Consider the following 27,937-nt stretch of genomic DNA (forward strand, 5'->3'; position numbering starts at 1 on the left):
ACATAGCGGGAAAGCTGTTTAATCCAGCAGTCCAAGCGACGTCCAAATAGGCATTAATAATGCGGTGAATAACTGATCATCACAAGATGGTTTTCAGTGAGATAAAGGTATTTCCCTCCCCCTTTTAAAAATATCCTCCTAGTTAGAAAACAGAGGCAGAGGTCAAGACTGTTGCCTGGTACCTCCTGCAATGGACACACATCTGCAAGTGCCAACCTGCTCACTGCCGAGCCCGTCTTGTGTGCTGTGGATTTCAGCACTACATCAACAGATTGCAGCAGCACAGCAGGTGAAGCCGGGGGCAAGGGGAGAACCAATTAATGTGGATCGTGTTCCCCATTTTTCAAGGTAGATGGCAAATTCTGTTTCACAGACATGTACAAATTCACTTACAAAACCCACTGCATAATACAAAGACATCTGTGTTTACCAAAGTAATCATTATTGTTTAATGCTGATTTTTTACACCATTTAACAAATAACTTTAGCTCTGATGAACATGGTGATTTTCATGACAGACTTAAAAGGAAAAAAGTTCCTAAGAAATGAGGAGCTGCTAACACATGCTAAGTATTGAGACAAGCATCACAGATCAAGGGCACCACTTTGACCTCGCATATTCTCACCCCATACATGCTCAGAGAGCACAGCCCAACAGGGTTTTATTTGGTGGCTTGCTGCCTTGCATCAGAACGTGAAGTAATCCTTGCACTGCTTCCTGCACCAAACTTTTTGGCCACACACAAGGGCAGGCAGCACCATGTCAAATACCATAAGCAACCATGGAACTAAAACACCACCGTTTTGGGACTGACCTCTGCATCCACCCAGAGCCACAAAGAGCTGGGTGCAATGGACATACCTGCCTCCTGGACCAGATCCACCACCATCACAGCTGTGGGGAGTTTCCCATCAGTACTCCTGCATTGCCACTCAAAGCCTTCATCTGTGCCCCTCTGCAGCTCTGCGGCACAGGCAGGCAGGCAGGCAGGCATGGCTGACATGCGAGTTCAGAGGAGTAGTGAGCCAAGTCGAGACTCCGCTACATGTTCAGTGATTATAAGATTAGTGTGTTTTTATTTAAAGTATTATCCGTTAACATCCTGTATTACAGAAGTAGCACAACAGTATCGACAGACTGTCAATATTAATAGGAGTGTCTAATGTTATATCAATACTAATTTAATTTGTTATCTGCCGGCTGCAGGGCCTTTCTGAAGAAACAGAGGAACAAGAATGAGAAAGCCAAAGCAGTGACATAACAGGAAAACAACCCATTCCTTCAGCTTCTCCATCATTCAGTGGCACCCTGCTGTTTAACAGTTATCCTTGCTTCTTCTTTTGAGAAAATCCACTGACAACAAAACCCTCTTAGCTTTCTCCAATATCACCAGAACCTCCACACTCTCTTTTTCTTTTTGGCTAAAAAACATCTTTGCAGAACAGCATTTTTCCTAACTATGTACACCCAAAAGCTGTAAAATCAGTGTATCAGACAATTGCAGTTACAGGTCAGACGAGTAACTCACCCTTATGACATAGTGTTGATTCACAAAGGAGAATTTCTAGACCAGCGAATGACCCAAATTTGTACAGACCCTAAGGGCCACATGAAAAAACATGTTCTTCACATGCAAAATCAGTACTTTTAGGCTAAAACTTTTTGAAGACTTGTATTTTAGTAAGTGTCCCCAAGAGTACACATTGGGAAGTCTGCCCAAAGCAGCAGGTGCTGCGAGGTGGGAATAAGCCCTTGTGCCTATGGGGAGATGCTCGGCACAACCAGGATCAGCGCAGCACTCCTGCGCTTCCCATCGCTACTAATGTATTTTAAAGAGAGAAGAAGGCAGGTCCACAGTGACAAGTGAACGAAGTAACTGAGCTAATTATGTAAACATTCATTATCAAAAATATTTAAATATCCTGGTTTGCATTTTCTTTTTGTGGCAGAACGAGCAGCATCTAAGGACTCAGAGTTATCATCTAAGAAATGAGCAGAAGAGGAAACTGCCTAAAATGAAGACACACTATTAAAGAAGAATATTTCTCTTGCTTTAGCACACCAGTAATCCCAACTGTACTCGCTACAAAGCATTAAGTGGGAATGCAGGGGAAAATTCTCTTCTCCTTAAATACATTTCAAATAAGTGATTTATGGTTTTCAAACTGTAAAGGAGAGAAGTGGAAAAGAAGGTATTGGGGTAGGAAATTGGCTTACCTCATGATACTCCATGATGTGTGACCAGTTCCCACAAACAGGTGAATCCTCCTTCCCTCACTAATGTGCCCGCAGGTTTGCCTATCCTCCCTGCCCAGCTAGAGCCCTCTGCAGCACAGCAAGGTACAAGAAGCCCACCCCACCACCAACTATATCCTCATCACTTGACATCACCATGCCAAATTCCAAAGAGTAATGATACCCAAAGCTCTCTTGAAAATACCTCGAGAGCGTACTGAGCACAGGCTGGGTGTGTGACAGACCCTGTCCACTCCCCGATGCTGAGCTGTATCACCATGGATGGTGGCATCCTCCAAACCCCACATTCAAACAAGTCAAAGAAATGTTTAAAATGGAGGTGGGGGGGGGGGGAAAAACAGCTTTTATATTGTACTTAAAATGCTGACTTCTCTCTCCTAACCTGTCTGTGCCCTCCCAACAAGGTCTCCTTGCCAGAGTCACAGAAATTTCCACTCTCACAAAATTCTACCTTTTAACAGATTTTTGCTGCTACCCATGCCTGTTGCAGTCACGCAGATTAACATTAATTGGTGATTGCGAAGAAGCCATGTCTGTCAGACTGCTTCCCAGAATGACAGAAAGAAGGAAGGCAGAAAACCAGGGAGAACAGCCTGTAGCCTTTGAAAACCAGGGGACTGCGCTGCTGAACAAATCACTTCCAGGCAGTTGGGGATGGAGCCAGAAAAGTATCTTTGAAAGAAAGAAAAACCACCAGCGAGGAAGCAACAAGCAAGTAATGGAAAGGGAAAAACTGCACCATAGGGAAGTTAATCCAAGAGCAGTCTCATAAATTGGAAAAGGATAAGAATAAAAATTAGGAATTACTGGATAAGGATTAGTGTAACAGGGGTAGTTTCCTACCAGGAAATAGGGATTGAAAGGCTCATGCACAGTACAGCTGAGGACCTCAAAGAAGGTGGCAGGAAGAAATAACAATGCACGATGATGTAGGTTAGCCTGCAGACTAAGAAAGCAAATTAAAAACAAGCTTCTGGATCTGAGCACCCACCAGGGCAGCCCAGGTCACTTTGAAGGGTCTGCAGAAGAAAACAGAGCTCTCCAGATTGGCCATGGAGGTTTGCTTTTGTGTTCTAAAGCTCCAAACCTCTCTGTTGGGATTTACATATACAGCAACAGCACTCTCAGAGGATGAGTTCATTCCCAACTGCAGGGCTGGGGTTGCACTGCCTCATCCAGCTCTACACCCCCCAAAGCACAAAGCACTAGCAGAAATCAGCCATGAGCTACACAAACAGCACAGCACAGTTCAAGAAAGGGATCTGCCATCCAGGAATACTCATTGCCAGTTGTACCTTACCTCTCTTCCCCCTTTCTCTTCACTGCCTCTCATCTCTACAACCACCACTTCTGCAGCACTTCTCCCTCCTTGGCCTCTTCACAAGCTTCTAACCCCTTTTTCTCCCTCCATAGGAGGCAGCATCGGTAGGAGCAGCAGCCAGAGCACATAACTTGCCTAACAAGTGCCAGCCAGAAGTGATTTGTAGGCATAAAGTAGATTATTATTCCTTGAGAGAATGGAACAGAAAAAGAGGGGCACAAGCTTAAGGTGTTGTTGATGAATGAAGATGAAAAGAAGATTTTAGGGTGAGAAGTGTTTGTCTTGTTTGACCTAAACTGTTCAAACCTCATTTGAGAGATGATGGGCTTTTATTCCCTGTTATGTGTCACTTCAAAGTCTGAAGTTTATATTAAACAAGAAGTCTTCTCCTTCTAAGTCATTCTTCACTTTTTCCCAGAGTTTACTACACAGCACAATACCTGGAAATGCAATCACATTTAGTTTCTATAATAAAGTCATATAGTCACTAGTAGTACATACTAGAAGATGCATTTTATTGTTTTTCATTATGTAATTGTGTGCTTCATTGCTTTTCATCTGTTTTTCCTTGTGGGAGGTGGAACAGCCCAGGAATACCATTTTCCTTTGGATAATGTTCTATGGGCAGAATGAAACCAACCCACCTGTGCTCCACTTGGGTGCAGTGCCACCACCCTTCCCTCCTCTATGCTCCCTCCAGGGGAGGATCAGACTCCTGATAAGCTGACAGTTCACAGTGTGAGGCAAGGCAAATCCAGCTTTTCTACCCCACAAGGCTTGTCCCTACTCAGAGAAGCCATCAGCAGTAAATATTTCAAGTAAGCAACAACATCAGGCACAGCAGCGGCTTTAGTCACTTTCTGAAGTCTTGCATTCAAGTCGCCCACCATCCTTCCTCCCATTCACACATCTCATGTCTCACCTGACACGGGTGGCAGCAAGTGGAGTGGGCGCAGGAGCAAAGCCATCTCCAAGGAGGACTCCACACACCTCCACTTGCAGAGCAGTTTGCCCACAGGTTCAAAGACCTCAGCCCAAACAAAAGGCTGACAACTGAAACCAAAATCAGAATATACTCCCCCGCCCAGCTCCACTTCTGCTTCCCTTGCATTCAAGTGGGTTTCATCCTGGCAAAATCACATCCCAGGAGTTGCCATTCAATCTTCCCCTTCTCATAAGGAAGGAAAACAGAGGCTGCTACGATGATAGCATATTCATATGCTGCTGGAACTATCAAACAGACTCCTGAAACAGAAGCGGAGAGGAGATGCTTGCCGTGGACAGAGTCAGCTGGGATAGCAGGAAGGGCTGCACAGCAATGTATCAACAACTCAAAGGCATCAGAGTAAAATCTGAGGACAAAAAATGTTTCCCCTTCTTATGCCTGGAGATATCTTTGCTTTGGATCTTGGTTTGCTGAGAAAGTTGATGTTTGGAAAGTAGTCTATGTATCATGAAACATGTTTTCTCTGAACAGCTAATGTCACAATTAGTTTTGAAAATGGGGTTCCTCCTACTAACAGATATGATCATTCATTTATAGATGTTTACATTCCTATACATTAAAAAAAGCCACATTATGCTAATAAATTACACAACTAAACTATACTTGATGGGATATGCTCCTGTTTAGTATTCACACAAAGCACTTAAGTGCTGGGTAGATTTACTCATTTACTACATCTATTCTTTTAAATGTGCCCCAAAATTTGTTTTCTCAGCACTTGCTCACTAAGATTGCTTTCAATATTGGCTTTGGGGGAGTTCATTTTAATTAGGTTCTCTATTAGAAGAGAAAGAACACCACAGACTCACTGAACTCTTATTTCTCCACCAGAACACAGATTCACATGGGAGCAAAAAGCATTCTGTGCTATTCCTGGCCCCAGCCAAGGACACTAAATCTCTGCATCCCACCCAGAAGAAAAAAAGGCAAATGCCTTTTATTTGAGATGCTCTGGTCTCCTGCACTCCAAACACCTTCCACTAGTGCCCTTCCTCTCCCCTACCATAAGCAAATTTCCACTGCAGCCCAGCTAAGCCCTTGGAGACCCCACAACTGTGCAACCAAGCTCAAAGTAGGAAGCTTGAAATTATGCTCCATCAAGTTCTCCATCTCACTACACTTTTACAGCTTAAAAAAAAATAAATATCAAACTCTATTGAATTTCTCTCTACACAGCTGCATCTCTAATGAACCCCCATAAAAGTTTAAACTTACATTCGGTAATCATATGCAATTGAAACATCATAAAATGAGAAGTCAAGGAACTGTATGTGGGCTGCAATGACTTGTCTTATTGTATTCATTCCCTTAATAAATATATCTTAAAAATAACCTCACAGTCACACATTTGCAATATAATATAAAAATAACACTGGATTCAAATTATTAAACAGGTAATTTAATAGAACAAGAATTGAAATGTAGGACAGAGTGCAACTTTATGCTAAAGGAACAGGATGACTTTAGCCAACACAACTATTTTTCTTTTTTGTATTATCTTTGCATTTGTAACACTACAACATCCACATAACCTTGACACTGTAGTCACCTTAGTAACAAACAAGTGTAACATTAACTTATAATTGAAATCCCAATAGGGTACTTGATTCAAGTAAAAATTGGAAGCCCTTACTCTGTTGCTTTTTTCTTAGCCACTTTCTTAGGCTAAAAGGATTTGAAAACAGATATATTTGTACACTATTAAATCTACAAAGCAAAACCATTTCATTTTAATTTAATGCAAAATGGAAACAAATATAACACCTTTAAAAGACATGATGCTAAAAAGAGAAGCAAATTATTTAAGTTCTGGATCACTGCAGCTTGGCAAATTCACACCCAGTAAAGACCAAGATTTAAACCAGTCTTACCACCAAGAGCAGCCGCTGTGCTGGTGGACCACTGCGCCAGCAACACCACCAGGCAGAGGACACCTTCCACTGTGCCACCACAGCTCAACACCGATGGAGGGGGACAAGTACCTCCAAGCCCAAGCATCACTGAGCCAGAATTCCACCCTGGTTACCCTCCTGGTTGCATGCTTAGCTTCTGCTTTGCATAGCTGGTTTCATTTAAACAGGTATTTTAAATGAAAGAAATAAGGCAAGAGTATTATCAGTGCCCAGAAAAGGAAAGGCCCTTTCCTTAACAATGGTCAAGACCAGACACTTCAGAGAAAGGTACAAGAAACATCTGAATTGAGAGTTTTCACCTCTGGAAAGCTGTTTCTGCCTAACCCTTTATTAGCTTTGTCCTAAAGCAAGAACATTTATATTCTTACTAACTTGTAAAATCAAATCAAATAAACCTGCTCCTACTCAAGGTACCTGCAGATGTTTCGATTACCTAAAATTAATCAAAGCTAACTCCTCCTTGTTTCACACCTAGTCGTTTGTAGCTAGGATTTATAGTTCTACTGAATGAACACCTAGTTCTATTTCAGGAAAAAAAAACACACTTAACTGCAATCTAAATCATCTGAAGCCATCTTTTACTTTGCTCATGTTGGCTTGCTCTTCTCACAACTCCAAAGCCACAAACTTTCTGCCCCTGAAGAAGAGCTAGCCCATTGCTTCGAGGGTACCAGCACAGTCCCAGCCACACATCCCGCCTGTCAGCCAGGGCTGCCATCTGCCAGGGCTCCGTCATGCTTCTATTAAGTCCCTGATGAGCGTGATTCAATTAATGTTGCCTGAAAAGCAACTACATGGCAAATGAAAGGTGACAAGGAGTTGAGACAGTACCGGGGGGGGCACAGTGCAGGGCAGTCCAGCCAGAGGACACAGCAAACCTGTTACTGCACATGGCAAAATGAGTTTGATCTGCTTACGTCCAGGGGGGTGATGGGAGGGATGCTGAGGAGAGAAAAAGTCTGGAGAAGTGAGACATTTAGAAAGTAATTCCCACCCTGCCACTGGGAAGGCAAGTGGGAAGTGAATGCATGCTTCTTATCTGGTTATTCTGACATTTTGTCTATACATAGCACGGTGGTGCCAATGACCAGCAAATTCCTGATGGAGCTATTAGCTGTACCACACTGGAGGCCTGCAGGATGCCCACCAAACCCATCAGCAGGTCCATACCCAACACAGCTGGAGGAGTGGGCTCCTTCTGCTGGTGGAAACAAGGACTCGGCTAAATGTGGCGAGCTACAAGTTTCTGCAACAACGTGCAAGTCTCCAACATGTGGCCCGTAACGTAGCTGTTGCCATGGTAAATATTCATGTTTAGTGAAAAGTGTTAAATCTTGTATCATAAGTTAAATCAGCTGCCAAGACACATTTTCACAAGTAGGGGAATTTTTGTCTTTTCAGAATGGAATGTTTTTCAGTTGACATTGATTTTTCCTTAAAATAAGTCCCCCAGAAAGGAAGCCAATCACACGTGAGGCAGTCCAAGAGCTGAATTACTCTACTCCTTCTCTGAATCATCAACAAGTGTTGTGTGCTAGTGCGTGTGTGTGTACAAATGCACCGTAGCTTCATGAATCCCATCCTCCTATACAAATGAGCAGTTATACCATTTATTCAGAGTATTAAACTCATGATCCCAGCAGAAATAGCATATTTTGGGTGATGAGACTTCAACAAGGAACTTCTCTTAAGAAGGAAGCATCCCAAAAGAAATAATTGAGTTCAACTTGGCCTAGTCTCTCCACAAATGCAAGACTCAACCCTGAGCCTGAATATACAGTTGCTTATGTAGGTCAGTGACAGACATAGTAAGAGCATATTTACCTGCTTTTATGTTTCTTGATGAGTATTTCAAAAGAGGACAAATGGTTTTAATAAAATTTCAGATAGACAAGAGAGAATTAATGCATAATTGGCGAAAAAAACCCTTGTTGCTTTTATTCATTTAAAAACTGTTGCGAGGAAACCTGTTACCAGTTCAAGATCTGCAAAATTACATGCATGTGTCCTTCTACTGCTAAACTACTCAAAATTGGCTCATTCTAGCATGTTATGGTTAATCTTCCGTACTTAAAGCAAAATGCATTTTCAACAGAAGGTTCTTTAGAATAAGGGGGGAAATGGTAATTCAGTAATTAGTCCAATTTCATTCAGAGCAGGGTAAATAACAGAGCAACAAAGCAGAACTAGTCCTTAAGTCTGAATCGAAAAGACAAAGCAATCATCTGCTTTGACACTCTGCAACAGAAATAAAACCATGAACAGCAATGACCTTGCTTTCTCCTGCCCAAGCCCCACACCATGAAGAACCTCTGCTGCTGACAGACACAGGGAGGACTCAGCCCCCAGACCAGCCCTGCAGATGAAACACTGCCCTGCCGAATGTCCGACGGCTCTTTGTCAATGTTGGTTTTCCACTTCCACATCTGATTTCACCTTGGTTGTGTCTTCTGTGGTAAGGACTTTGCCCAACAGATTCCTTTCTTCTTTATCTACCTCAGAGTAGCAACAGCCAGCAGCCAGTCACATCCTTGTTTCCAAGTTAAGAAACACTTCTTATTCCTCCTCCTCTCTCTAATTATTGCTCCACAATCAATTTGCTGTACCCCATTGCCAGATCTGCACCTTAGCTCCTCACCTCTAGTGATTAAAACTCAAATGCTCCTCCCATGTTCTCCACAAAAGACATTTTCTAGCAAGCAAGCTACTGTTTTACACTTGCTTACCTCTCTCTCTACTGAAACCAGCTCTACCAAAAGGCTGAAGCATATTTAGCCTTCCCAGCTCACTGCTTGTCTCTTTTATTTTACATGGTTCACTGTTCTCATTCTGCCTTCTCTCCTTCTTTCTCTACCCCAGCACTACAAAAAGACATCTTTTGTGACACCTTAAAAAGATCCCTGAATTAACATGACTTGCACTGCGTGGTATTTTCAGACCAGCCATTTGCTAATGTTGCAAACACAGTTAGGAAGTCAGGGACTTAACAGAGCAGACGAAAGCTGCAGAAATACAATGGAAAGCTTTACCTGCCAAGCTCTCTGGTTAGGGTTCTAGGTTGCCCTCGGATTTAAATAAGCCACAAAAGACCCATATTAAGTAGGTGTACAGGCCCATTGCTGCAAATATCGAGTGTGGTTTTTTCCATCCTCCTATAGACATGGACTTCTGCTACCATGATTTGCAGCCTGGTAGCCATAGGTGGTTTAAATTCTTGGTATGAAAAAAACCTCAGAGCATTACTGACAATTAAAAACAGCTTTTACACATGCACAATAAGGCTTCTCATGCTTTAAAAAAAATAATATGCATATCCATATTACCATCATAATAAGTGCCACAGAGTGACATGATATGATTGAGTATAATGGCTCCTTTGGAGCCATTATGGTCGATCAGTAAATAATACACTTTTGAAATTGTCTAACTACATATTTACACTTGTCAACTCTCATACACTTCAGTGACAGAATTTAAAAGAAACACTGCAAAAAACTGTAAGAACATTAAACCACAAAAACATCATGCTGAAGTAGTATTAAGGTTTGACTTAAATCCACAAAAACACGGAAATTCCAGATTAAGGCCGAATCTCCGACAATGACAGAGTCTTCAGTTCACCCAAGTGGCTGCCATGGTCCAGGCAATGTGAGGCATGAGGCAGGGATGGGCAGGAAGGCAGGGGACCAGAGGGTCATGGCTGTTCAAGGCATAAGTCAAGCACTAAGCCCCTGTGCAAGTCTCTGGCCACCAGATTCACTGGTGAGAGCCAGCCCGCCCGCAGTGACTTGTCTGTTCAGCAAGACACCATTTTATGGTATTTAAAATAAAAACAAAGCCTGGACATTTTCTCTGTTTATCCAGATGAAATTCCCAATTAAGTTGAGAAGAATTAGTCTTCATTTATTTCGGAAGAGGCCCCGTTGAGACACTGGGAGTTTTGCCTAGCTGAAACACATGGAGAAAAACTTCAGGCTTTGACCCTAAAAAGGCATTGTCAAAAAAATATGTTAAACAAACATGACAGCGGAACATTAATATCCCAAAGATTCACTCCATGTGGGGAAAAAAAGAAGACTGGGAAGCAAGATGTTTTTTCAAGAGTAAAATAATGGGCTTGGCATGGGCTTTTTTAATTGATAATTCTGTGTCTCTTGTTCAGCTGTAGTCACTTTTGCTCCGAGCAGCGGTGGCAGCAACTTTATTGGTTCCAGTAGAGCTCTGCTGAAAACAATAAGCATCAAGCCCCCAAACACCGTCTGCCTTTCTGCAAGGGTCACATCCTGCTACTGCAGAGTCAAGGGGATATTGAATGCAGAGCACCCCCGGGCCTGCAGCACCTCCTTCACAACAAAAGGACCCCAAATGCGTCAGATGCTCTTCACTACAGTCCTGTAAGAAGCAATGATGGATATTTTCCCAGAGCAAAGGTCTTCCTTTCATATACCTGTATCTATATCTATCTCCTTGCTCAAACTTATCTATTACTTAGCTTGCGAGAATAAAATCCATAAAGGCTTGGCATGGCAGACTGCTGAAGTTGTTTGAAGACACAACCACCACACCCCTGTCAAGAGGGAATTACAGCTCAGTTTTATAGTCAACTCTCCCCTCAACTGACTAATGGCAGAGCAGCCTCCCTCCATGCTCAGCATCTGGGATTTCACAGCCACTGTATATAAATGTGATCTTCTTGACAAACAACTGTATTTGGTTTCCTTGTATATCTGAAAGTAAGAATGATCTCCTAAGGCTTTGCTGGGAAAGAGTATTAATGAAGACAAGGAGTATTTCAGAGTATTTCCCCCAGGAGAATTATCACAATGACAATATAATGACGATGTCCTACACAAGTATTTAAGTCCACATCCTCCTCCCAAAACAGCTCTTCAGGACCCTCCTGTATGCAAACCCCACACAACAACCCTTGCAGCCCCCTCCCCGCAGTCAGCACCCCACCATCCCACAACCACCTGAAGAGAACAGGATCTGCTATCAGCTCAGAGAGCTTTCTTCAGTTTCCCCTTTCATAAGCCCTCCCTGGAGATGTTTGCTTTTGTCTAAACATTATAAACCATGGTACAACAAAGACTTAATAAACCCTGTTGCCTTTTCACTTTGCACAGCGTCTGTCTCCTCTCGCCCTACCTCACAGCTCATGCAAATGTCAGAGTGAGAGCAGTTTTTGCATCTCCTCGGGTCGCCCCACAGTGATATAAGCAAAGGTAAACAAACTACTGAAGTCTGGGTATTTTTGCTTCAGATGGGATGTAAATCAGTGGATGAAAGCTTGGAATAAACTGGCAATACGAGGGCAGCTTATTAAAGTTTCCTCCCCCAGTTCTATGTTCTCTCAATGTAATAATATAGCTGACATAATCCTATACTAAGGGAAAAAAAAACCAACCCAAAGAGATATAAATATTTCCCCCAAAGTCAAAGACACTTTCTTCAAGATATCTGGCCAACTCTTAAAGAAAAAGCATTTCCCTACTAAAGGCAGAAATCTTCACCTGTAAGAACTCAGGAGAAGACAGGACACCATCCTGAGTTCTCAGGATGGGCACAGGCTTCATGTGGGACAACTCAAAGAGACGAGACACCACCAGTGCTTGGGATGGGCACAAGCTTCACACAGGACACCTCAACACAGAAGAACTCAAGATACAGAAGGTGGTTGGGTCCTGCCATACCACATACGCCATTTTCCAAACAACAAGCAGAGAAAGAGCTTCATCCCAAGGCTCAAAGCAGAAAATTACTGGTCCTGGGTAGAGCTGAAAGCCCCCTGGGAAGATGGGGTTTTAAGAGCAGCAGCCCCAGCTGCCACCTAATTGACCAGTGGGTGCCCCAAACCCACAACCTCCTCACATCATTATCTCCTGACAGAAAGATGTTACCTGCTCCCACTCTTTCCTCCCTACCCCATGCTTAAAGCTTTCTGGCTGCTGGTGAGGAAATGAGTATGCCTTGCTCTACCTTTCTCTCCATCACCTCGCTGTCTGTAAGGATCAGTGAGAATATGTTTCAGCTGCTCTTACACTTCTACAGCATCCATTTCCTGAGGCCCTTATGGAAAAAAACTGTATCCCATCTCCTGCTGATGGTAGTTTTATCAGATAATAGCACGAAACACGAATGATCCCATAAAGCTGTTACCGATACCCAAAGATATCTGAACAGCAGCACTGAAATAGAGATCATGCTCGTTGCATTCACCCATCAATGGGCAAAACCTGGAGAGCAACCAAGGGAAAGGCAAAGACTGTCTTCTACAGAGCACATCATTACTCAAACCTGCCACGAGGAGCTGTTTGGCTCTCCTGATTTTCTGCATGCATACTTTATTTTTTTAATATTTTATTTTAAAACCTGCTGAAATTCAATTGTTCCAGTCACAGGAGTGCCAAGGAAAAGAAGCATCTAGTCCCTGAGAGGGACTTTCCTCTGTGCTGGCTTGACACATAAAATCTGTTTCTTCAAGTATGTCTTCCCTTTTACCCATTTTAGACGTGATGGTGCGAAAACATAATAAAAGCTTCTGGAAAAAAAGAATTCAAGGAAGCTGAGAAAGTATTCTTCAGATTGTATTTAGAGGCCGTGGCTCACAGATGCTTTAATACCAGTAGGATAGCCACCCGCATACATCATGCCCCTGCATCACACTCTCACACCTTCCCAAACCACCAGCATCTCCATCTCCAGCACCCTAAGAACTCTCCTGTTCAATAAAAACTGCTACTGCAATACCAAACTCCAGCTACAAAACCTACTTTGCACTGCTAACACTCTGCATGTGATGAGACACTGGTGTTCTCCAAGAGTTTGTTGTACACACGCTTGTGATCCACGCAAACTCAGAACATCTTCACACTATGTGACATCTCTGCTGTGCCATCCCTAGCTCAAAACATATCTTAAAGCACCTCAAGTATCAAGCAAGGGATTTTTAATCATGCATTGAGAAATTGCAAAGCCAGGGTGAAGCCTTGTAGATTAAAGCTCTGGTCAGGACTTACAGTTCACCACCTTCACACAGCAAAGTCTTTTCCTGTTAAGTGATTTAATCGGAACGATGGATATAATTCATATGCTAAAACAGAGTACTTGAAAAAATGTGCTAAGCAATCATTACAGCCATAGCAAAGTCAGGGCTTGTTCTTCTATTGCAACAAAAATTCTGTATTCAGTTTCATAAATGTACAGCAATGAAAAATACCACTAATTCAGCCAGGATAGAAGTCTACAATAAAGCCTTCATTTTCAGTGTGAGAAGATTTTTGCACTGAGAAGGCATGAAATTCCCCTTCCTCCTGGTGATGAGAAATGCCCCTTGATGCCCCATCTCCTCCAGGACACAGGCAGAGTGAATATAATTTTCAAAACTAATATGTACACAGAATAACATGGTTAACATCATCCAATGAATTTAGATCCACCTACACGGTATAAATATATCTAGATAAACTGTCACCTTCAGCAGAATTCATTAAAATAATGTTGTATCTTCCTTGTTAAATGTAATTTTTTTAATTGAAATTTAATCTTACTGCATTATTTGGTAGATTTTTAATTGACATTTGTAGTAATTAATTGGTAAGCATTACAGCTTTGTCTGAAGAATTTAAAACTAAATTTGACATCGAGATTGGCCAGCCACTGCTGTGAGGTGCCTGCTGGGAGCATTTCATCATCCTCCCAGCCCCTCCTGCTGATCAGAGGTGGGAGATGATGGTCTCTTTCTTACAGTCATGAATTACATTACTAATGTATTCCATTACCACCACGCAAATGTCATGTTAATTCCTGATCATCATCAAGTCAGACAATGGTTTCCACGCTGGCACCCAGCCAATTAGCGGTGTGGAAAAATATTCCGCCAATTATATAACTTGAATTAGGTTAAGGACTCAAGAGAAAGCAAAATAAATGCTTTGAAAATACTTCTGAGATAAAATGTAAGTTGACACTGTCTTCATGTGCTATAGCCGATGTTATACAATCTGATAGGCAGCTGCCAACATTCATAACTGTTTATTAAATCTAGCCTCTCTTTATGGTGGCAGCTAAGATCTGTATTTTTACCAATATTAGGTTCATTGTGTTATGAAAAAAGACCAAAATACTTAGGAGCATTCACACCAGCTTATAAAACACATTACGCAGTATATTAAATTGTTAAAATTACTTCTTCTCTCCTCCCCTCCACCACAGAGAAAAGTTCCATGGGCAGAAAAGTTTCAGAAAAACAAAGTCTTTCTGTAGCCACTGATGCTTTATGGAGGAAGGGAGATGCTGTGAGGACAGAAGTGCCATCTCTGGGCTGCCGCCACCTCTCTAACTGTGCAGTTCTGCCAGGGATACCAGGCTCAGTTCCTGGAGCTCTGCCCCATTCCCCCCATTCCACCAACAGACGTCTGGGTTAGCACAACCCACTGACCTGCAGGAACCCACTGCTATGCAGCTGTGGACAAATCTGGCTTTTGCCCCCTTGTCTATTACAAGAAGCAAACAAAGCACTCTGTGTAACCAGGAGCCTGTCACTAGAGAAGAGGACTGCAACAGGACTGAGCATTCTTGCAAGAAAAGGTCACTAGGAAGCCTGGTGAAAAAACCTCCAGCCATGCAGGGACATGGCAGGTTTCTAACACTGTGAGCCAGCAACTCACTGCACAACTCGGGGTTTTGTGCCACCCCATTATTCCGATTTGTTCTGTTCTTAATTCATTGTACAAGCACGGGTATCTCTAATTTTAAAACGTACACAGCACCAGTTCCTTGACTTTAAAAATTTATAACTCTGAGCAATTTGTTAAAACCTTTACCCTATCTTTCTGTCTCATTTTCCTAGGTGCTGCAATGAGGCAATTCAGTGTTCTGGCTGCTTACCCCAGATGACCTTTGCCTGCCATAAAATGGCATACAACTAAACGCTCTGCTTTAAATAGAACCCTTGCCTCTTCGAAAGGTCCTATGTATTCAGTCAACACAATCAGCAGAAACCACATTTGGTTACTCAATAAGCTGGAAACTTCTAAACCGCATACGGCGGTGAATGAATTCCTGACATCACCAGGGACACTCAAGTAGGGAACAAGAGAGACCGTTGAGAAGTGGCTCTTGCTGCAGCTGGAGAAAGGATCACTCCTTTAAGCTGAACTCTCCAGGAAAACGAGAACAAAAACTGAATTAGCTCAACACGTACCCTCTGCAGTCAGCACATTGCTAGGCAACTTACCATCTCTTGATAGAATTATGGTGGAGGGCTGGTCGTACATCAGGGTTAAGATGAACACAAGCACCAGTTTTGGCCAACTGCTCCTTTCCAGTGGGAATGCTCAATGCCTGGTCATTTCCTATTATTATTTTGCAGTATTTTCTAAGCACCTAGAGAATCTAATGCATTCAGAAGGTATTTTAAAGCTATTACATGACATGAAAATTTTAAGATAACTGGAAGTAAGTGAATTTTAAGAGGAATAGCATGAGTCTTTTTCTTTGTTCAAACCAGCATTTGGAGAGAGTTAACAATCCTTCTTTTCATTGCTTTTATTTTTTAATGCTGAAGCTATCCAGAGGGCACACTACTCAAACACTCTGTCTTTACTCCAGATGCCAGTTGGCCACAGCTCCACACCTCCATAACTCAACCTGGAATTTCAATTTACCATTTCCTTCCATTTGCCACCACTGGGACCAGACACAAAGTCTCTTTACAGGCAGTGCCATGGGGCTATCACAACACCCGGCGAAGTCAAACTTAACCCATGCCAGCCTTAGAAGGGCCGCAATCTTAAATAGTAACCTGGATGGTGAGATTTGGACTCTAATCATTATTTACAGTTATTAAATAAGTATTAAAGAAATAGATAGACTGCTTTAAATAGAGGCATGTAGCTTGCAATGTACCTTGTGTATAACCCCAAGTTTTCCATGCATACTTCATAGGCACAAAGAAATAATTAATTAGCTAGCCACCGTGATTAATATCAATTGATTCACGCATGACAGAGCAGTGAGAAATTTTTGCACCACTGGAGAAGTCTGGAGTTGGTCCCCGTTTGGGGATCTCAGTCCTATCAGTGAGGGTGGTAATTCAGACAGGAAGGAAATGGTAAGAATCCCTCTCCTGCATGCACACTTTGAGCTGCCATATGGGTTTATTCAACTGTTTACTACACCAGTCGGCAAAAACTGAACAGCTATTATAATCTTTGCTAAATGACATGGTAATTATGCTACCTCTGGAAAAAAAAAAAAAGAAAAAGAAAGAAAAAATGGAAACTTAAAAAAAAAGAAATAACAATTCACTGATGTGTGAATTTCTCAGGTTTTATAATCTTTGAATTGAAATGCACTTTCTACCACACAGAGGGATTTAAAACATATAACAGAAAACTGATTTTTTTTAAACTACTTGTGTTCCCATTCCCTACATAATTTAATTATGCAGATTTCTGAGTTTTGAAAGATTTCTTACATAGACCTTCCAATTTTCCTGTAAACTCAGATGACTCTTGTTTTCCCCAACCTCAGTCTTCTGATTAATGAAGAAATATTGCCCCTCTTCTCACCCTGGGTAAGAAGAGAGGGCACAGCAAGGCTCTCTGTGCCAAGCTGCTGGGAGACAGAGACAGCCAGGAAAGGCACAACCACCACTCACTTGGCACAAAAGGGACAAACAGGCTTCTCAGGTGGCTAACACCACAGGGAAATGGCAATTGCCCATTAACATAGAAGGGGTTGCCCCACATCACCCTCTCAAGCTTGATCAAGTGCACCCAGGCCAAAACCCACTATTAAAGCCATTACCCCCACATTCCTCCAGGCTGGGCACTGCAACACCAACACCACACTAAACAGGGCAAGCACATGTGACAAGACAGCTCTCCTGTGTACCAGTGACACCATTTTGTCACTGGGATGCAAGTGCAGCAAACAGTGGAGCTAATTATTTGTTGGCAATGGCTCCTTTGAGGGTCCATCAAGTGACACATGATGGAGAGGAGACCTCTCCATATTTATATTTAATAATGACATGGATTGCCCACATAAGCATGTTTAGACCCTGTCTATCTGCAAGGCTTCAGTTTCAGGCAATAGCTCTGCCTGCGTTGTTGAACTCCAGTTTCACCACCAAGGACCCCCTAGCTCATAGGATTTGAGGGATGGAGAGAAAAAAGGAAGGAAGTGAATATTTTTTCTATAGTGATAACATTTGGTATTACTGCTTTTTCATTACAATGAAGGTCCTTTGTGTGTGTGTGTGTGTGTGTGTGTGTTGCGTGTGTGTGTGTGTTAAAAGCAAGTCACTGCTATTCTTTAAATCATAGACAATACAAAAAAGAAATCCCACGTCCCACCATATATAAAGGGAAGAAAAGGGTGAAAGAGAGATTGTAAGAAAGAGTAAGTGAGAGTTACTGCAAACTCACGTTTGACAACTCACCAGTTTTACTTGCAGGCATCACACATATCCACTCATGACTCAGGGCAAAGATGGGAAAGGATTGAAACCCTTATCATGGCAAATGTGTCTGGAAGCCGGAGTCACTCAGAAAAAATGTTCTCAGGAGACTGAAAGACAAAAACATGTTTTAAAACTTCACTCAGTTAGAATCATATCAAAGCCTACCATTTTTCTTTGAAAATAAAAGGTGGTTATAAATGCTGGAGGTGGGGAGAGCATTACAAGGTATCAAACATTTTCACACAGCAGACTTTATTTGGCTTTAAATAAAACTGAATCTTACAATATTAAGAAAGGTTTTAAAAGACACACTTATTTCACATTTGCAACATGCTCCTCCGACAGGCAAGCTTATGTTCCTTTTAAATAGCAAAATGTGTCAACATCCAAGCCCATATTCTGCTCGAAAACACTTCACTGTGCACAAAAATCCAGATACTTTAACCTACTTTGCATTATCAAAATATAACAGTCTCTGAATTTCTGAAATATTTACTCTCTGCCTTCACTCCCTGCATCCTGGCAAAACCTTAACAAAATGTAGAATCTCTTGTTGGTAATAATCTTTCCTCCGAGATAAGGAAAAACACATAAAAACTATTTGATGTTCAGGGTGAAAAGGCAAAATTTGCAAACATCAGTTAAGAAATACCAATTAGTATATTTTTTTTCCTCAGCTATTAGTAACACAGATTGAGTTTAAGCTTAGCTCAGAGGAAGTTGCTCACTGTACAAATGAAGCATCCATTTCACTAATAAGGGTATTTTAAAATAAAATGTATAATTTCTTCACTGACAAAGTATCCACACTGAGCAAAAACACATATTCAGAAATATGAACAGAGGTGTTCCTGGAGCTGTTCTGCACTGCACCCATGAAACCACATGGGATTTAAACAGCAACTCTGCTGCCTGCCCAGGCTGGGGAAGGGAATTTGCTATCCTAATGGATGCACCCACTCTCCCTCAGCTCCTTGGATCACCACACAACAGGGACCCGTGGCAATAAACCCCAAAGGGGAAAACAAACTTTACAACATGTGAAAATGTCCTAAGGGACAGGGGTAGGAAAAATAGGAAAGCAAGTATCACATGTGGTGCTTCTGACCTCTTCCTTCCCCAACCCTCTTCCTCCATAGCATCCCTGTGACAGCTAAGAACAGTGGCTGTTCCCAGCTTTTTCACATCTACCAGCATTTTGGCAGTGGCAAGAACTGCCATCTCCAAATTAACCTCATAGAGTTAATTATTTTGGCAGCCCAATGCAGCTTTCCTGAGGAACATCTGGAAGCTTCTGTCTTCGCAACAACTGCATGAAATTCCATGAGACAAAAAACAGGTACTTCTCTGGCCTTGGGGTTTTCTCCCATTCTTTGCTGAATGCAATGTAACAGCTCAAAGAAGATCACAAGAGTTCAGAAATCTAAATATAGGAATTATGTGACCCTATTATAAAACTGTGCTACACAATAAAAATAGATCCAAAAGAGAGTTTTAAAGAGCATTTATGCTAAACATGATTTATTTCTTAGGGACTCTGAAATACCTGCAAACCAAAAGTGACCTGCATCTTGCATCAGTTGTATTTTATTCATGAGGAACAGAGCACTTGAGAGAAGCAAGTGTCAGAAACACACATCCAAGGCTTGCTTTATTGCTGTGTTTGATGACAGATATGCAGATGGGTATGTAGCCGAGCAGAAAGCTGCAGCTACACATGTTGGGCAAGATTTCTCCAGCTGACCTGCTGCACCACAGCATTCACCTGCTTAGTAATTTTATCTGTGACATGTCTATAGAGCAGGAAATTACCGTTAGGCTCATTTTGGTTAACGCTTGCTCAAAAGATTTCATAGTTTTTGTGACTTCTGAGGCAAAATGACTTGGTTAAATAACAAATTTGGTCTGCAGCAGCAGAGGGCTATGTTATCCAGAAGCACTATCCTCACCTCCAGATCACTCTTCTCCCTCACATCCCTACTTAAACATAAGCAGTATCTTTGCATCTTTGTGCCAAAAAAAAAAAAGCAGAATTGAAAGTTGGGAGAGCTTCTACACAAGGAACAAGAAACATTGTTAGAAGTAGGTAAAGGCATCCTAGTGTGGCCTGAACTCTGACAGCGCACCCAGAAAAACAGGTGTTTCTTACTCCATCAAAAACTGACCTCATCAAAATACTCCACAAAACATTTCTTCAGCCAGGTTTCCCAAGGAAACAAGGCTTATGTGATCACCATGTACTGGCTGTGCCCCACCTGCATCTTTGGAATCCCTTGGGATTAATTGGAGCAGAGAGCTCCCAAAGACATCAGCTCTCACAGCATTAACTCTGGGGCTTGTACCACTGGAGGCCTCCATAGCCATTTGATCAGCTTCTCCAACAGCAGGCTGGTTCACTGGCACACTGACAGCTCCAGGCTGAGCCCAGCACTGTGGCTGCACGCCAGGAGGGAGCCCAGTGTGGCCAGGGCACTTCTATGGACCTCAGTGCAGGAGAACCTGGGGGTGGGGAAACCACATGTACTGCTGAAGGGAAGGGCGGAGGAGGGAGAGGAAAAGATAGTAGATTGGTTCTGATAAACTGAAGCCTTTAATGATCTACCCACACAATTTAGTTCGATCTGGCATTGACAAATTGAAGCTTCTAATGATGTGCCCACACATCTGAGTTGGGCACTCCTCTTCTACAACTTTCACAAAAATAGCCTGCTGGATTAAAGACAGAGGAACTAATAATGCTGCAACATGGGCAAAACTCTTGACTGCTCTTTGACAAAACTTCTCCCCCAAAAGATTCTTTGATAAGACCTCCACTACAGACCTCCAGCACAAACCTGTGCTGTCTTCCTCTCATACACATCCTCCAAAGGCTACAGCTAAATAAGGGGCAATGAGATGCAGCAGCTTTAGCATAACTGAAGTACAAAGTCAATCAAGCCTAGAAACAGAAATCTGGGCTTCATTAATTCCAGCAATCACAACATTTTTATTATCACTGTATTAATCAGAATAGGAAACCTATTAATCTGCCCCCAACAAAAATTAATCTTCATAATGTTTAACAGATTTGAAAGACAAGTTTTAATATTTCAGTATTTAAATCTCAAAGGCAAAGGCACACAGCTAAGATGATTTGATGCACCACTATGGACCACTGCATCACATCCAGCCCTGCTCAGGTAGCACAGGCTGGAAATGCCACCCCATGCAAAGGGCTGGCTGGGTACCACAGAGCTTCCTACATCAGTCAAGACAAACCTGACAAGCAGCAGATACTCAACCATGTGCTCAGGGAAATTAGAAGAGGTGCACTGGGAGAAAAAGGCAAGCAGCTGCACAACTAGGAATCATTCGAAATTCCCATGCTCTACCAGAGCAAGTCATGGATTGGACGTGAAAACAGGCTACCTGTTACTGACCCTCATCAGTGCAGCAAAGCCCCCCCAGGCCATCAGTGAGCTGCAAAACACCCCACTGCTACCAGATGTGGCATAACACAGCCCAGTTTCAAGGAGAAAATGAGTGGCAGAGAAAAAGTCCTTACGAAATGAGAGCAAGGAGCAGGACAAGATGGACAGGGACAAATCAAAAATGTGACTGAAAAAAGTGGAAACTGACCCAAAGCTTCTCCAGATACCCAAGCCCTGCCTGGCTGCAGTTCTGCTGCTGCTCTTCCATCACCATCCTGCAGTGGCAATTGCTGATGGACACATCATTTTGTTACTTGGCCAGATTTCCATTAAAGCAGCTTTCTCCAACATACACTCATTGATTCACATACACCTGGGGACCATGTTTGGCACAGTACATTTCAAAGCCCAATGAAAGGCAGCACTTCAATCATCTTACGCACCACTCACATTAGGCTGTTTACTGACTGCAGTGCAACTACAGAATGCTGTTTTAACTGACAATTTCTCAAAGTCATGTTGCACAAAAGAAAACAGGTTCAACTTGTACATCAGTGCCTAAGAGACCGCTCCAAAACAGACAACTGTAGGAAAAGTTGTGCCCATGTATACATATATACAAAACTGTTTTTAAGTGACTGTTTTAAATTAGAATAAATCTGTGTTCCACCAATTAAGCTTTGAATGCACGGCTGATGCCGTTCGCTATTTTAAACAAGTGGCATAATAAATGCAAAAATTCAAATATTTTAGAGAAAATACTTGGAGAGTTGAGACATTAATTTTGCCATATACAATCTGTTTCACAGGGATTTAAAAAGCGTTATTGCCACCCTGGGTATATTGGAATAAAGATGGAACAGCATCCTTTCCTATTTACATATTAAAAAAAATACATGCCTTCTTGGTACAGACTACCCAGCTTGCTGATACACAACTCTGTTAAAAACAATAAAGCCTGCCTAGAAAATGCAAAGCCCTAAACCAGATGTGTCCTTGCAAGAATTACTGCACTCAAACAGGTTGAAAGTGGAAATAAAATGCACTGCTGCCTTGTTTACCCTCCCCTTCAGTGAGTGTCCCAGGGGAAACAGGGCTGGAGCAGCTGCAGCTCCCCAGGGCCCTGCCTAATGATGGAGCTGTTTACCAGCCACCAGCAAAATAAAAGGAGTAAGATCAACCTGGAAAGCCTTGGAATCTCAGGATGCCTACATCCAGGTGAAAAAGCAAACAAACAAACCCCACACCACACTCCCTCCCCAAAACCAACCAAACAAAGCAGCCTACCTCCCAGAAATCCATGCTACCATCCCTATTCTTATTACTACTTCATCCACCTGTAATTGACTGCAGATTGAAACGTTGAATCTCCTAAAATCTTTCAATACATATATATAATTAAAAAAAGTAACACTTTTCTTCCTTTTTCTTTTTTTCTCTTTAAAGAAATTGCTGTTAAAATCACATGCTCAAAGCATCCTTAGAAAGACCAGACCACGAAGGCTGTTTGCATGAGGAACTTCATTACACCAACCAGTAACATTTGTTCTCCCCTTTCAGCTGGGATCCACCTCAACTTTTTGATGTTGGTTAGAGCTTTTATTTGCAAATAGAGCAGAGCTGCTTGGGATGGAGGGCTCCTCCAGAGCATGCCATGTGGCCAGCACAGATGTTCCTTTTATTCCCATGTCCCAGAAGGCTCCGAGCCTCACTGGTGTTAAACAGATTACGCAAGTAGAACACTTGATTTTGTATGTCCCCCTTTTTTCCTACAGTTGTCCAATTTACTCACAACTCTTTCTGCCCCTCCTTCTCCCACAACCACTACAGAAAACACAGAAAAAAAGGGATAGAAGAAAGGAATTTTCTCCTCGAAAAACAGAATTTGCAGAAATGGCATCTGCAAACAAAGCAGAAATGCAGAACAACAGAACTCTTATTGGACAGCAAAGTAAATAGCTCATTATGTGCCAGGTTCTTCTAAAAGAACTTCATCATACCCCAGAAATACCAGTTGCTACAAGTATCATAATCTCTCACCTTTATTTAGGTGTCCAATGAGAATTAAACTTTTTCCAATAAAATAAAATGAATAAATAAATCTAACCCCAATTATGGGTGCTAAGCATTTGAAAATCCTTGAAAATCTGGCCTTCAGCTCAGTCACAAAGAAGGGGCTTAATTTTCTGCTGTCAGGAATCCCAATCAACAACTGAAGTCAACGGGATGTACACACTACCTTATTAAAATAATAAGAGCCTAAGAGGCCCATTAAGGAACTTCAGCTACAGGGAGACAACCTTGCTGCAGAAGACAGCAGCTCCACACAGCTTTGTGCATCAGCCACTTTGCTCTCATGCTTAATTTGATTAATCATTTTGGTATTATCCCCAATTAGAAAAGTGTCTAACAGGAAAAATAATTAAAGAAGAAATGGTTAAGACTAAGATGCAGCAGAAAACGGCAGCTACTGAACATGCAACTACTTCAGATTTCTGGCATTTGCCAAGGATACAAAATTAAAGCTAGAAATTGTGGGCAAACACAAAGGCATTGGTGTTTCATCCAGACTGTGGATTTTGATTTTTTTTTTTTTAATAAACTAAAACCGAATTCCAGATGTTGAAAGTTGGGAAGTAAAAACTGCTTTAGCTGTAAAAACATGGAAAGGTGAGGCAAAAAAATCTACTGAAATATAATGATTCTTAGGGATGAAAGCAAAGCTCATGCACCCCCTCCCTGGGAACAGGCTGAGACAGGATTTTTGCCCTGCTGTATGCCGAACCAGGTAGCAGCACAGGGGTTTGCCCAGAGTTTCCTGTTAATAAGGGATAGACTGGTGCAGAAAAACACACATCCCCTGCATTTTTGATACTGTGGTAGTTGTGAACAGAGCCTACTGGTCCCGCCAACACCCATGCCCTGGTACTCAGCAGCTCTACCCGCACAGTAACACCAGGGCAAAGGGGACTTGTGGATGCAACAGAAATTAACCAGCACATCCCAAAGAGCTGCCCACCATTCCCTTTCACCAAACACAGAGTCCAAATCATCTCTGACGGATCACAGGCATGTGTGAGGCTCCAGGATGTCTTTCAGCATTCAACTACAATCCAAATTTGGACTCATGTGACTAGTTCTTGTGTTCTTATGTTAGTATATGGGTTCAATCACCCATATACTAACCAAACCACGAACACCCAGGGCTTTTGAAAGCTGAATTCAGGGCAGTAATTCTAGATCACTGTTTTCACCATCACGGGATCCACAATGCTCCGCAGATGAACATACAAAGATTACAGACTATCCTGCAGCATCTCATCAACCTCATCCCAGGAAGACACTCAGTTTCACCCTAAAATTCAAGGACAGAGGCAAATGTTTGGATTTTGATAAGAAGGGGAATATTCATCAGCATACTTCAGTAGTGATGCAGTCAAAACTTGCAAACTTAGTCACAGAAATATGACTGAACTTGTCTGCTACCATAAAACAAAGTACTGTCTAGTGGTTAAAATCGGAGGACATGATTCAGGAATTCAAGCCTTTTCAAAGAAGAGTTAAAACACATGATTAAGTGTTGTTGAAGTCAATAGGCTGATTCAGAGACCAACTTTTGGAGCAATGGATCATACTCCCCACATTGCCATATGGCTCTCAGTCAAGCTTCCTAGAAGCATTTGCTAATACTGTGTTTCACCACAGCTTTTGGGAGGCCTGCTTTTCTTTTCCCTTTTCTTCCTTTTCTCCCCCCTTTGTTTTCTTAAACCTGCATCTGGGATGATTTTCACCCACCCTGAAGATCCTCCGAGCTCTCACCGACTGAGAGAGAATACCCAACTGTGATTACTGCAGGGTGGTGCAGACTCACGCAATAATTAATAGTCTCAAATGAAAGGTTATCTATAAATAATAAATAAATGCAAAAACATATTGTGCAATATATAAATATATACTATATAAAATAATAAATGCATATATAAAAATAATAATTAATAGATACAAACTTATCCACTTTTTGTGGTGTTTAGTAAAAGGTACACAAGCCCTTTAGAGCAATGCGATCCAGCGTGCACATCTTGGCCAGCCAAGGGATCTCTGCAAACAATCCCAATCCTGAAGCCACTGTCTTTACGACTTGCAAATATTTCAGTTGTCCTGCCAGCTCCTCATTCTCTGCTACAGTAAAATCTCCCATGGCAGGTCTGTTATTTCTTATCCCTGTTAATCTATATTGCTCACAGATAGCAGCCACTTGTCATAGCCTCCTGTGAAGCGGTGACAACAGCACAGCCACCGAGGCTGACCCCCCAGGCAGGCAACGCTGTAAACCACATCCCTGAGGTTCTCCTTATCTCCTGGGAACGCCATCCAACAGCACCTCCTGCTCCCCAGCCATCCTCAATCCTGCCAATACAAACAAGCAGCAAACCAAACCTTTGAGCAAGATAAATGGCTACCTAGCAGCATGCAAGCTAACATTTGTAGAGACTCAGTTACAACTTTTATTCGTACTTATACATGGGGAAGGGAAGGGGGGGACCACTGCCAGAGCCACCCACTGACTTTTCATGCCCTCCCCAAGCCATCCAACTGAAATAATCCACTAGTTCTGCACATTTCCTAATCTTTGCAAAGGTTGAAAAGTTATTCTTTATTTTCAGTCATGGAAAATACGAAATCAGACAAAAGCCCGGTGAATTCTTGTTGGCTTTTTGAAACACTTCACAGCACAGATAAGGTGTAACATCATTTTTAAGCAGTCTGAAAACACCCTGTTACTTCCTACAATTAAATAAATGTAATTGCAGCCTAAATCAGCCCTCCCAGCCATCTTGTCTTTAAGGCAATGAGAAAACAAGAGGCTCTACACCATACAGTACTTTTTCTGGCTATTAAAGTGTTTCTCCTTATTCAATATCTAAATTAAATCAAATAGAGTATACTAAGTAAGCCCATAAGACACAGTGCATGATGCAAGAGTCTTAAAATCCTTATCTACTGAGCACTCCAGCTTAAAGGCTGATGTTTTATGTTCCCCTGCAGCGCACTGGGATCCTGCTGGCTTGGCCAGACTAGGAAAATAAGCTTCAAATGACCAAATGCAACTGCAACTTGAAAAGAAGGAACCAAACCAGACACAACAAACCACAGAGCAGCCGCCCCAGCCGGGCCTGAGCTCGCCCAGCACTGCCGTTCCCTTGCCGGCACGCTCCCTGCGCAGCAGCGGACTTTGCAGCACTGCTGCTAGGATGCTCGTGAGTACAAGTTGGGCCGTTAATCACAGGATCCTTAGAGATGCAAGCAGTGAGGAAGGCAGAAAGACAGCGTGTGCTGATGGAACGGCAGAAGTACAGAGTTGTGCAAACTTGCTGAATTCCAGTTCTAAATTCCTCGTGATATGTGAAACACCGCTGAGCCAATATCCACAGTCCTGGCTGGCTGCTGCCTCTGCAGGTCCCGGCACTAGAGAGAGGATGGTGTGGCACAGGGGACACCCATCACACACCCATTGGCGCTGTGCAGAGCAGCAGGAAGGGTGCTTTAGGTCATTTTCTGCCCATCCTCACCCCAAGCAGCCCTGCAGATGGCTCACAAGACAGTCATTCCCTGCATCAACCACACATGATCGTGTGTGAGAAATGGGTGCTGCTCCTCCATGCTCATGCACCCATATCCGCATCCCAGGGCAAGTGCTGTGCAGAGTGCAAGAGGCGTGGAACACCAAGTACTGCAGAGCCTATAGATACTAGCTCCTATAACACGCAAATAAAACCTAAGTTCAAGACAAAGTCCACTGTCTATCCTTTGGATATGTTTCCCTCCTGAATATATGTAATTAAAGTATAATTACATGTGAAACATCATTTTACATGTCCCATTAAAGGGACATTTACTGCAAAGAAGAGTTAAGCAGCTCAAATATTAAAATGTGAGTAAAACTACTGCTGATAACAATGACATAAATTAATATTGGTAGTTAATTAAGTCTGGCTCTATTCTCGAGCTTTTATTGGAAGACTGAGGCTTTTTCACAAAATTTGTGTTACTAAATAATGTAATTTTCTGAAGTACTTCGCTCTACCAGATCCATCAATTCAGCTTTTATTGTTCAACTCATCTGCCCTACATTTAGCATACCTACCCAGAGAAACAAACCACACATTGTACCCATTCCCACCAAAGCTAAGCTCTGTAATTATCACCACATCTACCAAGTATATTTGGAGGTCAAATTTCAATCTTCCCCACACCCTCTTTTTTTTTTATTGCTACCTTTCAACTTGCAAATAGCCATAAAAATTAAAAAAAAAATATATAAATACCTCTCTGTGCGGGAAATGCAAAAATCACACTTGAAAAGAAAATAAGGAGAGGGAGGGGAGAGAGCGTCACTTACTGCTGCAGAGCAGCCACAGGGCTGGAGCTGCGTTGTCAGCACTGGGACATCCTCAGAACCACCCCGCACTCAAATAATGCAAAGCAAAGCACTGGTGCAGCCAATCCACAGGTCGTCAAAACCCCGTGGACCTCATGCTACGATCTGTGATGGAAAGGTA

At 42.3% G+C, this 27,937-nt stretch overlaps 1 protein-coding gene across 3 annotated transcripts in view; it reads right to left on the reverse strand.

Moving 5' to 3' along the window:
* The window catches only part of FOXP1 (forkhead box P1), a 385,773-nt gene that overhangs the window by 322,018 nt on the left and 35,818 nt on the right, over positions 1 to 27,937 (reverse strand). For 2 of the 3 annotated variants that reach the window (XM_034065980.1, XM_034065979.1), the window contains exon 2: positions 17,947 to 18,074. The gene's annotated coding sequence lies outside the window, so the exon portion shown is untranslated. Of the gene's footprint in view, positions 1 to 17,946; positions 18,075 to 27,777; positions 27,900 to 27,937 lie in introns of those variants that run through there. The other variant, XM_031049209.2, reaches the window with a different exon arrangement.

This window comes from Melopsittacus undulatus, chromosome 9, assembly GCF_012275295.1.
Source record: "Melopsittacus undulatus isolate bMelUnd1 chromosome 9, bMelUnd1.mat.Z, whole genome shotgun sequence".
In the NCBI taxonomy this organism is placed as follows: Eukaryota; Metazoa; Chordata; class Aves; order Psittaciformes; family Psittaculidae; genus Melopsittacus; species Melopsittacus undulatus.